General features: G+C 35.6%; 1 long non-coding RNA gene across 1 annotated transcript in view; it reads left to right on the top strand.

The window, feature by feature from the left end:
- Positions 1 to 2373: 2373 nt before the first annotated feature.
- LOC140141873 (uncharacterized) overlaps positions 2374 to 10777 on the top strand; it is a 50840-nt gene continuing 42436 nt past the window's right edge. The window contains exon 1 of the long non-coding RNA XR_011857475.1: positions 2374 to 2421. This is a non-coding gene — a long non-coding RNA (uncharacterized lncRNA). The remainder of the gene's footprint in view (positions 2422 to 10777) is intronic.

Below are 10777 nucleotides of genomic sequence, written 5' to 3'. Positions count from 1 at the left end.
TTTGAGCCAGTACATTCTCAAGCGCCGTGGCTCAAATAATCATGGTACAAAATGCACATTGGGAGTCGGCAAATCCAGATACGCCTCTGTCTCACGCCAAGCAATTCTAAAGAGTTGACAGCCCTGCTTGAGGTCATAATTTTGAACTACAATGATAATATCAAATCTTTGGATTGTACATTGAAATGGAAACAGCAGTTTCAGGTTGGTCTGAACCCCGGGGTCTGAACCATGGAATTATGAAAAACGTTTTGGTCTTGTAACTTTTAATTGTTGATCTAAAGTGTATAAAAGTATTTAGAATGGAAATGACCTGATAAATCCAATGGTGACGTCAGATTTATAAAAAAAAATGCTTACTTTTGGAGAAAATCATCAAAAAGTGTGATTTTGACCCAAAAATTTACGTATACCGTAACTAATTATTTTTTCAGTAAAAAAACTTTTCTTTTTGATTTTCAAAAACTAGGTATCCGATTTTTTATTTTTCTGAATTTTAGAAATATTCGATAAAAATGGTGGAAATTTGACAGTTTCAGCCTAATTTAGGCAATACTGGTATAATTTTTTTGTTTTTGACAGAAATTTAAAAAATGAAAAACGTCTCCTAGGGAAAAGGAGCTGTACATAATGAATCTGTTAGTTTGTACGAAAAAATTGAAAACATGCCAGAAAATGTACACGTTTTAAATCACTGTTTTCTATCAAAAGTGGCAGTAGACAGCAATCAAACAACCCATGTTTTTAAATGTGATCATCTTGATTCCTACAATTTGCGCAGCTCATAGTCATAATTAAGATACACCTTCTGCACATGTTTTACGAAAATCCATATATCAATTAACCAATTATTTATCAATCAATGACTGCTCACTCAGTTAATCACTCAATTTAATTAATTAATCAAAGTTATTTCTATTTATCTATATCTTATTCTGATATTCTTGATCTGTTATAGAAACCAATTAATTGAATAGTTGATTGTTTGATCATTTAATATTTAGATAACTAACAGTCACCCATCTTTCGCAGGCACCGTCTTTAGCGGTCAGTCTTTTGCGGTACGGTACTGATATTTTATATAATTTTTTTTAAACCATAGGTTTGGCAAACTTGATTAATTTATCCTTCAACTAAAAAGCTTCACTTACAAACTAATTCAATAAACAAACACTCTACTGTTGACTATAGGTTCTCCATAAAAACAGACACTGTTGAACACAGAATACATGCTAATGTTGACAAATTAGTTGATTTAACAATACATGTTAAATGAGTTTCTACTATGTCATGTAATAGTTGGTGCAGGGACCGGAGCAATGAGACAAAATTGAGTGTGCAAGTGAAAAATATGGCATTGTTATTTTAGGCTGAAAGGCATTTTCAATGCTTTTGGAACTAATTAACTTAATTTGACCCCCTTAACGTAAACAAAAACAAATTTGATGTTTTATTGAAGTGCGCACAACCTTGTAAGTTGTTCTTCACATCGCAAAAGTCTGTTTCCCGAAATAATTTTAACTGCAAAAGTTTTTAGCCTCACCAATTCACCAGTTTCAGTAATTTATAATTGATTTTACTGATTTATGTCTTCATTGATGAAAGCCATATTGTAACATTTCCATGAGAAATAGAATTGTAGTTATTTTCCACAAAATGTTAGTTTTCACTATCAGATGACCTCGTTTGGCTCAATTAAATGAGGCAATATAAAGAAAATTGCTATTTTTATGCCAACTCATATGTCGCCATCTGCCATGTACTATATATACGTACAGTGTTCTGAACGTTGTGTCACAGAATTTGATTAATATTTTGATCATAAAAATTAAACGTCTTATTCAGTCATTTTATTCAAAACTACAACACCTAAAGTGTTGATTTTTGCAGGGTATGTTAGGGACCGTTCACAAACACTTGTAAGGGGGGGCCTGATGCAAAAATTTTTGACCACCACAAATTTTCCTGGCAAAATTTAATAATTTAATAATTTTCATGTCAAATAGGGGGGCCCTGAAATTTTCGAGGTCTGTAAAAGGGGGGCGATAAATTTTTTTGCATCAGGCCCCCCTTACAAGTGTTTTTGAACGGTCCCTTAGTTTACTAAAGTACATAACAATTGTGTAAAAACTGAATTTTGAAAAATATTGAGAGTGTCCTCCTCAGGAAATGTTACAATATGGCTTTAAGACCAAACTTTACCTTCATTAATGGAAGGATATGGGTTTGAAATTATGATCAATTGGTAACTAAAACCCTGTTCTTGATATTTTGACATTAAAGACTTGGACAAGGACATGGTGGACTCGTGACTCGGACATCACGAAGTGGCATGTGACTTGGTAACAATCCAGCATTATCTTACATGAGATGGACTCCATTGCATATCGCTCACAGTCACATGGGATGATTAAATAGATGGTAAGTCATGTCTCTACTCATTGGTGATAATACATGCAGCAAGATGAGAAATAAAATAACTTTGTTCTCAAGACCATCTGCTGTTGATAACTCATATTGCATAGGGCCATTCAGTTGTAATCCATATTCCCTCTATGAAAGACATATGAATTTAATCTCCCATACAGAGGCTGAACTTCAAATGGAGTCATCCAGTCAGGTAATCCCATATTCACGCTCCTTGAGTGGGAGATTAAGGTCAGTTTTTCCATAGGGGTGTATGGATTTCAATTGGAATAGCCCATAGTGTGAAGTTGCTGAACACTCTGATGATATCTCATGTATACATTGTGTAAATTGCTATCTCATATGATGATATCTCATGTATACATTGTGTAAATATATTGCTATCTCATATGATATCTCATGTATACATTGTGTAAATATATTGCTATCTCATATGATGATATCTCATGTATACACATTGTGTAAATATATTGCTATCTCATATGATGATATCTCATGTATACATTGTGTAAATATATTGCTATCTCATATGATATCTCATGTATACATTGTGTAAATATATTGCTCTCTCATATGATGATATCTCATGTATACATTGTGTAAATATATTGCTATCTCATATGATATCTCATGTATACATTGTGTAAATATATTGCTATCTCATATGATGATATCTCATGTATACATTGTGTAAATATATTGCTATCTCATATGATGATATCTCATGTATACATTGTGTAAATATATTGCTCTCTCATATGATGATATCTCATGTATACATTGTGTAAATATATTGCTATCTCATATGATGATATCTCATGTATACATTGTGTAAATATATTGCTATCTCATATGATGATATCTCATGTATACATTGTGTAAATATATTGCTATCTCATATGATGATATCTCATGTATACATTGTGTAAATATATTGCTATCTCATATGATGATATCTCATGTATACATTGTGTAAATATATTGCTATCTCATATGATGATATCTCATGTATACATTGTGTAAATATATTGCTATCATGAATTCACATGATTTGATTGGTTTTTGGGTGTATAATGTCACACAATAATGGATAGTGATATAAGACAGCGCACGCACGACCGGGCAACATCGGTGCTTGTTGATCCTCAATGATCACGCAATAGTGCATTCGCGAACTAAGAACGTGGTTAGCTGGCGTAGATGTTTGTGACGGTTTCGTTCATTTAAAACAACAGGCATGTCCTTACAAAAGTAACTTTATTTTTGCTGCAAAAAAGCAGTTTTACTTTTAACTAGAGCAGTTACCGCACCATAGATGAATGAACCATGTGGCTTGGGCAGATTGTGGTATACCACTGTCACCCGGGGGTCACACCTTATGGCGGTTTGAGATAGAGACCCAAAATAGGAATATTTAACAGAGTCTAAATGAGGATTAGCACCCCGGCAGGGAAATTATTTTGAATATATTCTGTACTTTTTATCTTTGTCATTTCACCCCACTTGGGGGGGGGGGTCATACCATTTGACAGTATTGCTGTTTATATACTTTTACCACTGAGAATGCTCATTCATATAAATTGCCCAGGGGGGGTACTTAGTACAAATGACCATACGGGGACGTGCCGCAAATATGGGTAGCATTTTCAGCCTTTTGGTATATCAATGTGACCCTTTTCAAAGCCTATTTTGGTATATGAATGGGTCCTTTTTTCAAAATTTTCTCAATTTTTTCGGAAAATATCCCAATTTTTCCTTAATCTAGTCAAAATTTGTCCAAATTTTCCCCAAATTTTGGGAAAATTTGTAAAAACTAAGACAATTTGGGTTAAATTCGGCCGAAAATTTTGACTTTTGGTATATCAATGGGTCCAAATTTCTTGAAAAATTGGTATATTTATGGGTCCACTTTCAAATTCTCAGCGTGCACGTCCCTACCAAAACCAAACTTGAGTACCCCGGATAAATTGTCACAAAATGAAAGGTTCATCTTGTATAATCATAGGCCTATTACTTTTTTCAATTTTTAATTTGAATTTCTTTGATCTTTACAAAAATGTCTCTATGTGAGTCGACCCCAAATAATGTTGGGCTTATATGTTATCATTTAAATGGTTGCCTGGTTATTTCTTTCATTTTTCGCCTGTCTGGTTCTTTGGCTGTCCCGTTCTTTGGCTGTTCGGGCAGAAGCAAATTCATTAATCCACTGTGCAGCTCCAATGTAATAACCAATCAACTTAAGACTTGGTGTATTGTGATAGGATATGGTGGCCTGATAATTTGCTGTATAGTTTTGTATCATGTTATCAGCAATATATGTTTGTGAATTAACAAGCTTATTTGCATATTGTATTTACAAACCTTTGTTATTACACACCTTTGTGTGGGGCCACCTTAATTACGAACCACTTAATTCTAGTTTAAAGTTGTGTGTGTACCATTCAGTTGCAGCAGGTAGGGGGCATTGGGGGGAAAAGTGAATTTGGGGGGGGGGGGGAAATCATCAAATTTTGCGCACAAATGCCGTAAAGTGGAAAGTTTTGTAATTTTGGGTTTTGCTGGGGAAACAGGGGCAAGAGTTCTGACTGGGGCATTAACTCTGAAATTGAACATGACAATGCAAGTTGCACCCAAATTGTAAATTACCTATATGTTTGCGATTTTTTATGTTTTGAATAAAACGGACCATTTTTAAATTTCGTTTTGACATTTGACCTATTCAACCTTATAACTCCTGAACTAAGCACCGTAGAAAAATATGACAATTGACTTTTTTGTACCCTGTGAAGAGAGGAACAATTTGAGATACACTACACATAATAGGACTATTTTTAAGTTTCGACCCCTTGTGGGACTACCACAGGGGCATAGGAAAAAATGGAACCAATCAAATTTGTATCCTTTCAGGTTTAAGGATGTCAAAAAAACATTGGTTCCACGAATGTAGCAAAAGAAAATTCCAAGCCATAGTGCCCTATACTACCTGGGGGTGCAAAGCAAATCAGTGTGCTATCTCCTGTCTATAGGATTAAATCTAGACAGATTTCAATGGAAAAATGGCCAGGCTAAATTTTTGGGCAAAATGTTCTCATATTCAAAGCCCGGGGGGGTCACTCTCGCACAAAAGTGCTACCCACCAGCGTTCGACCACCTCTGAAATGCACCCTTAATGGTGAATTTTCACATAACCAAATTGCACCCCTTAATGGCGAAACACATGCAAAATCCTACACTAAATGGCGTAGCACTTGAAAAACCATACCCTTAATGGCGTCAGCTGAGAAATATCTACTGTAATTAATGTCAAATTGAATACCTGACTGGAAGAAGGGCCCAACTCCATCAAAACTGTTTTTAAGATATTAAGAAAAAACTTAATATTTGGAAAAGTTTTATAGACAGAACGTTTTCATCTTCAGGGGACCTTTAATACATGAACATACAATAGTACATACATTCGAAATTATATTTGATGTTTCCATGGCAGCAGTACAGGTCTTAATACAAGTTGGAGTTGGGCCCTTCTTCCACTAATATACTGCAAGCGCCAGTTCTGTGTTATAAATGGCTACAGAAATTACGTAATCACCATTAATTGCACAAGTAGAACTCATGTAATATGTTAGCAAGAAAATTTATTGTAGTGAAAAGCAGATTTCATGGATGAACAAAATTCCTCTTTAACCCTATATTTGTGGAAGAAGGGCCCAACTCCATGGAGTTGGGCCTTTCTTCCATGAAAACCATGATTAATTGTACGTGAAAGACTATTTAGAGAGTGGATTTTGGCTCACCTTTCACACACAAGGAAGATCAGTCTGCTGGCATTAAAATGTTGGGTCTAACTCATTTTTGTAAAAAATTGGAGTTGGGCCCTTCTTCCACTCAGGTATTCAATTGTATTATATATGCTATTTAATTGTTTTTTATATTGTGCAATGTATTGGCTGCGATATGCATTTTAATAAACCTTGAATAATAATAATAATAATTATACCCTACGTGGCGTAAACAGGAAAGTGAGCTAATTTGATACCCAAGGTGTCTTTTTGATGTTGCAGACCTAGAGATACTAAAGAAAATATGCACAAAGGTAACAAGAATCAATTAAAAAAGTGGTGATTTTTCTCAAATTAGTGCAAACTCACTCAAACAATAATATTACTAACCCTAAACGTCTAAGGATTTGGGTGAAAAATGACCCCTAAATGACGTTGCCTACTGAAAAAGTACCCCTTTTTCAAAAAGATGTTGATGACGCTGTGTAGTCAAAAACATACCCTTTTAGATGTTTTTCTTGAACGCGGGGGTGTAGCAAGTCAAGTAGTGAGTGACCCCCACCCCCGGATTCAAAGCTCTCGCAGTTAAACGCCAACAATACCAGATGAATCTATATGATTTAGATGCCAAATTTTCGAAATAGGTTGACCTGAGAATTTTCTTCTTTTTTAAAGGCACTTAACCGTTAATAACTTTAAATGGCATGGCTACATCACTGGAGGAGGAGGGGGGTATGAACAAAGGAGGTAGTTATATTTCTTTTGCTGCATTATTCAAGTCGACTTCCTCACAGGTCAGATTTAGTTTCTGATAGTTGTATAATTAGCATATCATTCAATCACTTCCGGGATCACTCTGTGATTCGGTTTTGGTTTTAACAGTAAGGTGACGAAAAATAAAACCATGTTCTACAGGCCCGACCAACCCAGAATTTACATTTTCCTAAAATCGTGTAAAATCTGCTGTCTTTGGGCCACTTGAAAGGTCCGTCAGTGCATGGGAGCAGATGTACGGTGTTTTGTGTATTTAGTATGCTCAGAAATTGGCTGGAAACTCTTCACTATAATAGGCTACACCAATCGGGAGGGAGGTGAGGGTTTGGACCAAACTTGGGGGAATACAAAAATCCTGGTTTGCAAAGGTCAAAATATTTTGTACACAAAAAAAAAATCAAATTTGCCCACCAAAGTAATTTTGAACATTCACTTACTACCCGCACACAACTAACATATAGCATTATGGACTCATGCCCTCAGTTCTCACCCTCCCCAGTTTCTTTGACTAGGTGGGGAGGGCTCAACATTTCCATTCTTAGCAATTTTTTTACAATGTCACTGAAAGATTGTTTCAGTCAAAATCTGTCTCAGAAACGGAATTCTAGATATAGATATGCATCAGGGTGTGAAGGTGTTATCATCTCATCCCCAGTTCTGGCTCACTTAGATGGGCACTTGACTCTTGAGCTTGAATAAAAAGCCTTGTTAATGTTCTTTACATCTTTCTAGTTTAGTTTGTTATGATGTTATATAACAGCAACAAGCTGCTAATACTACCCATTCAGCCATCTTCTTTCTTTAGATCTATCCAATCAGGTTCTTTCTTATGCCCCATAACTTATCAGTTTTTTGTTGTTACTGATGTGATATCAGTAGTCAAGTCAACAGAAACAAAAACTGTTGGCCCAGCTCTGCTCTGCTGTTATTCTAATAGCACTGTGGTGTCAAATCATAGATAGTGAAGAAAAATTTATGGTCAAATGCATGTAGTTCAGGCGTGCCGATTATAAACTATATATCAAAATTCTTCAGTGAAGGATACCAATATTGAGAGGATTGAAACCCAAATTAACATCTATGCCCGGCATTCATAGTCTAGAGGAGCATAATTGAGCTTTAATATCAATTAATGGAATCCAGCTCAATCAGCTACATTGTATATACTTTTCTTTACAAGCAGGCAAGTACATATCCATCAAATATCTCTTTCATCAGTTTTGTGTGGGATAATTTACCCACATTATGTTTTTATGCTCTATTTTATAATTGATTTCCATTTTCATATCTCAGCTGTTATAACATTATTTCAAAGATTCATCTCATTATTACATCTATGTATGTATATTTTGCTAAAGATTGGTTAAATGTGATACTTGGTTGCCTGTTTAAAAGTTGTTTGAGTGCAGCTTGAATTTATTGTGGTTTGTTCACATTTTACCAATAATTCTTTGTAATTTGAATATGCTTTCTTGGTTAAGTTCTAAATTACTTGCCTACTTGCTGTTTGTTATTAATTATCTTAATCATCATTGTTGGTTTGATTAATTATTACTTTGCTCAATTGTCATTAATTGGCTTATTTGTCAATAACGTGCTTAATTGAATTACAATGTAATGGACCTGCTCAGGGGCAGCACCAAGGTATTTTGATAGGGGGATGCAATTTCAAATTTGGGAAATGTTGTTTGATCCAGGGGGTGTGCACCCCTCAGAATTTGGACAAATTCTCAACACAAGAAACCCCAAATGAAGCCATTTGATTCACCATTTTTGGGTATTTATTAATTTTCCAACCGCATATTTTTATGGATTTCATTTACATGCCTGATTTTTGGGCTGCAAATTTTAGGCATGGACTTACTCAATTTCGATCAATTTTACTATTCTTCCTTTTTACTTATGCATTCCCCATCCAATTCTACCTTTTCTTGAAAGAAAATTTCTTTCTTTGTACCATGTTACCCCATTCCTTCCATATTCTTATCATGTCATCCTTTCTTTTTAACAAATGATCAGGCATTACAATATTATTTGAGCCTATTTTGCAAATGCAAAGTTTAAGTCGCATCACTGTACATTACATGTATGTTGCATTGTATGATATGCCATTAATAACACGGTATAAACTCCTCAACAAAAGTTTGGAAAGTTTTTTCAAGCATCTATATCAAGCAAGATGCAATCCCATAACTTCACAATATGGGACCTAATGCAATCCTCCAAAATGACACCGCTCGCCCCACATAGCCACGGTAGTCAACGACTACCTACAGAATATGGGAGTAGAGTCAAAATGGCCTGCCATCAGGCCAGACCCCGGGGGCCAGACGTGTCTCAACCAGCTTAATCGTGCTGTGTGTGCCAGAGAAGCCCATATGCAACCACATTGAATGACCTGCAACGAATCCTTGTTGAAGAATGGAATTCCATCCCTCAGTAACGTGTAAACCAGGTCGGTGAGCAGCAGCATGAGGAGAAGGTGCCTGACTATTGTGGCTGCCTTTGGTTTTTCCACCCGCTGTTGACATTAGTGGCTATAATAGCATTGTTTGAGCACAGCATAATGGTCAATTTGGCAAATTCTGTTTGAGACCCCATACATTCATAAGGCGCATACTCAGCCATGAAAAATGTTATTGTTTCAAATGGGGCGTCATTGTAAAGGGGAGTATTGTAGCTATCCAGTGATATGCAATACGATATGAATATGTCACAAATAATTGGAGATACACATGCTTGAAAAAACTTTCCAAACTTTTGTTGAGGAGTTTATATGCATGATAAAAATGAAATAATGAGGGGTGTCTGAAAGTTGGAAAATATTTTAAAATACAAGCCAAATGAAGCCAATTATTTTTGGTGCATAATTTTTACACTATTTCTGAAAGAGGTTTTATAGTAAATAGTTTTTGGATATACAATGTGATGAAACCATGCCTGCTTCAATAGTGAATCAGACTTATGCCCTGTATTTTAATTGATAATTGACAAATACACTATTTGATTGACAGTTGCTGGGCATTTTCAGTACACCAAATTTATCCAAGCTGATTTAGCCAGAGCCAAAATCACCTGCTTCACGCAACACCAAACGCAAACACATTGTTTATTATACACAACAAATTGATTATTATTTAGTAATTACTTAGTGCAGTATGGCTATATCGATCAAATCCTTATATATGATATTACAATTACTTAAAATTACTACAAAGATTTCTTTATGCTATGATTACTAAGCCTGGAGATCTTGATTGGCTGACACATTCTGATGAGATTCCGTTGATGATCTCAGTTCCTTGCCGGGTTCCTTGATCTATGATCCGCAATGTCCAAGATCCTGTTTATCCAAGGTAAACCCCTGGTTTACCACAAAGTTCGATGTCCTGATGACTATGGTCTCACTATCCTAGCTGCTGTGCTTGTGTTTTCCAAATGGTTTTCTCATATGTTGACCATAAGCTCGTCTCTCTGAGATCTCTTGAGTAAGCTTTCTGCCCAGGCTTTCTGCTCCACTTGTTAGTCCAGCAAAATACCACAGTTCCTTGATGGAGATTTTTCAGTCTGTCGCTTATTTGAGTTTCCGTAATTGAGCACTATTGGCTCTACTACCGCCTCAACTGGATGATTTAATTCTCTCCAACACACACACAAGAACTGTGAACCCGAAGTTTGAAGACTTCACACAATAATAGTAACTTTGTACCGGGCTTTGTACCAATACTGCCCTGGCTAACATAAGGGACCGATCGTTATTTACGGCAGGGGATGTAATGGGCATTTTGGAAAAAATA

Source organism: Amphiura filiformis, chromosome 20 (genome assembly GCF_039555335.1).
Source record: "Amphiura filiformis chromosome 20, Afil_fr2py, whole genome shotgun sequence".
Taxonomy (NCBI): Eukaryota; Metazoa; Echinodermata; class Ophiuroidea; order Amphilepidida; family Amphiuridae; genus Amphiura; species Amphiura filiformis.
Note: the sequence above shows the minus strand (reverse complement) of the source record. Positions and strands in the feature narration are given on the sequence as shown.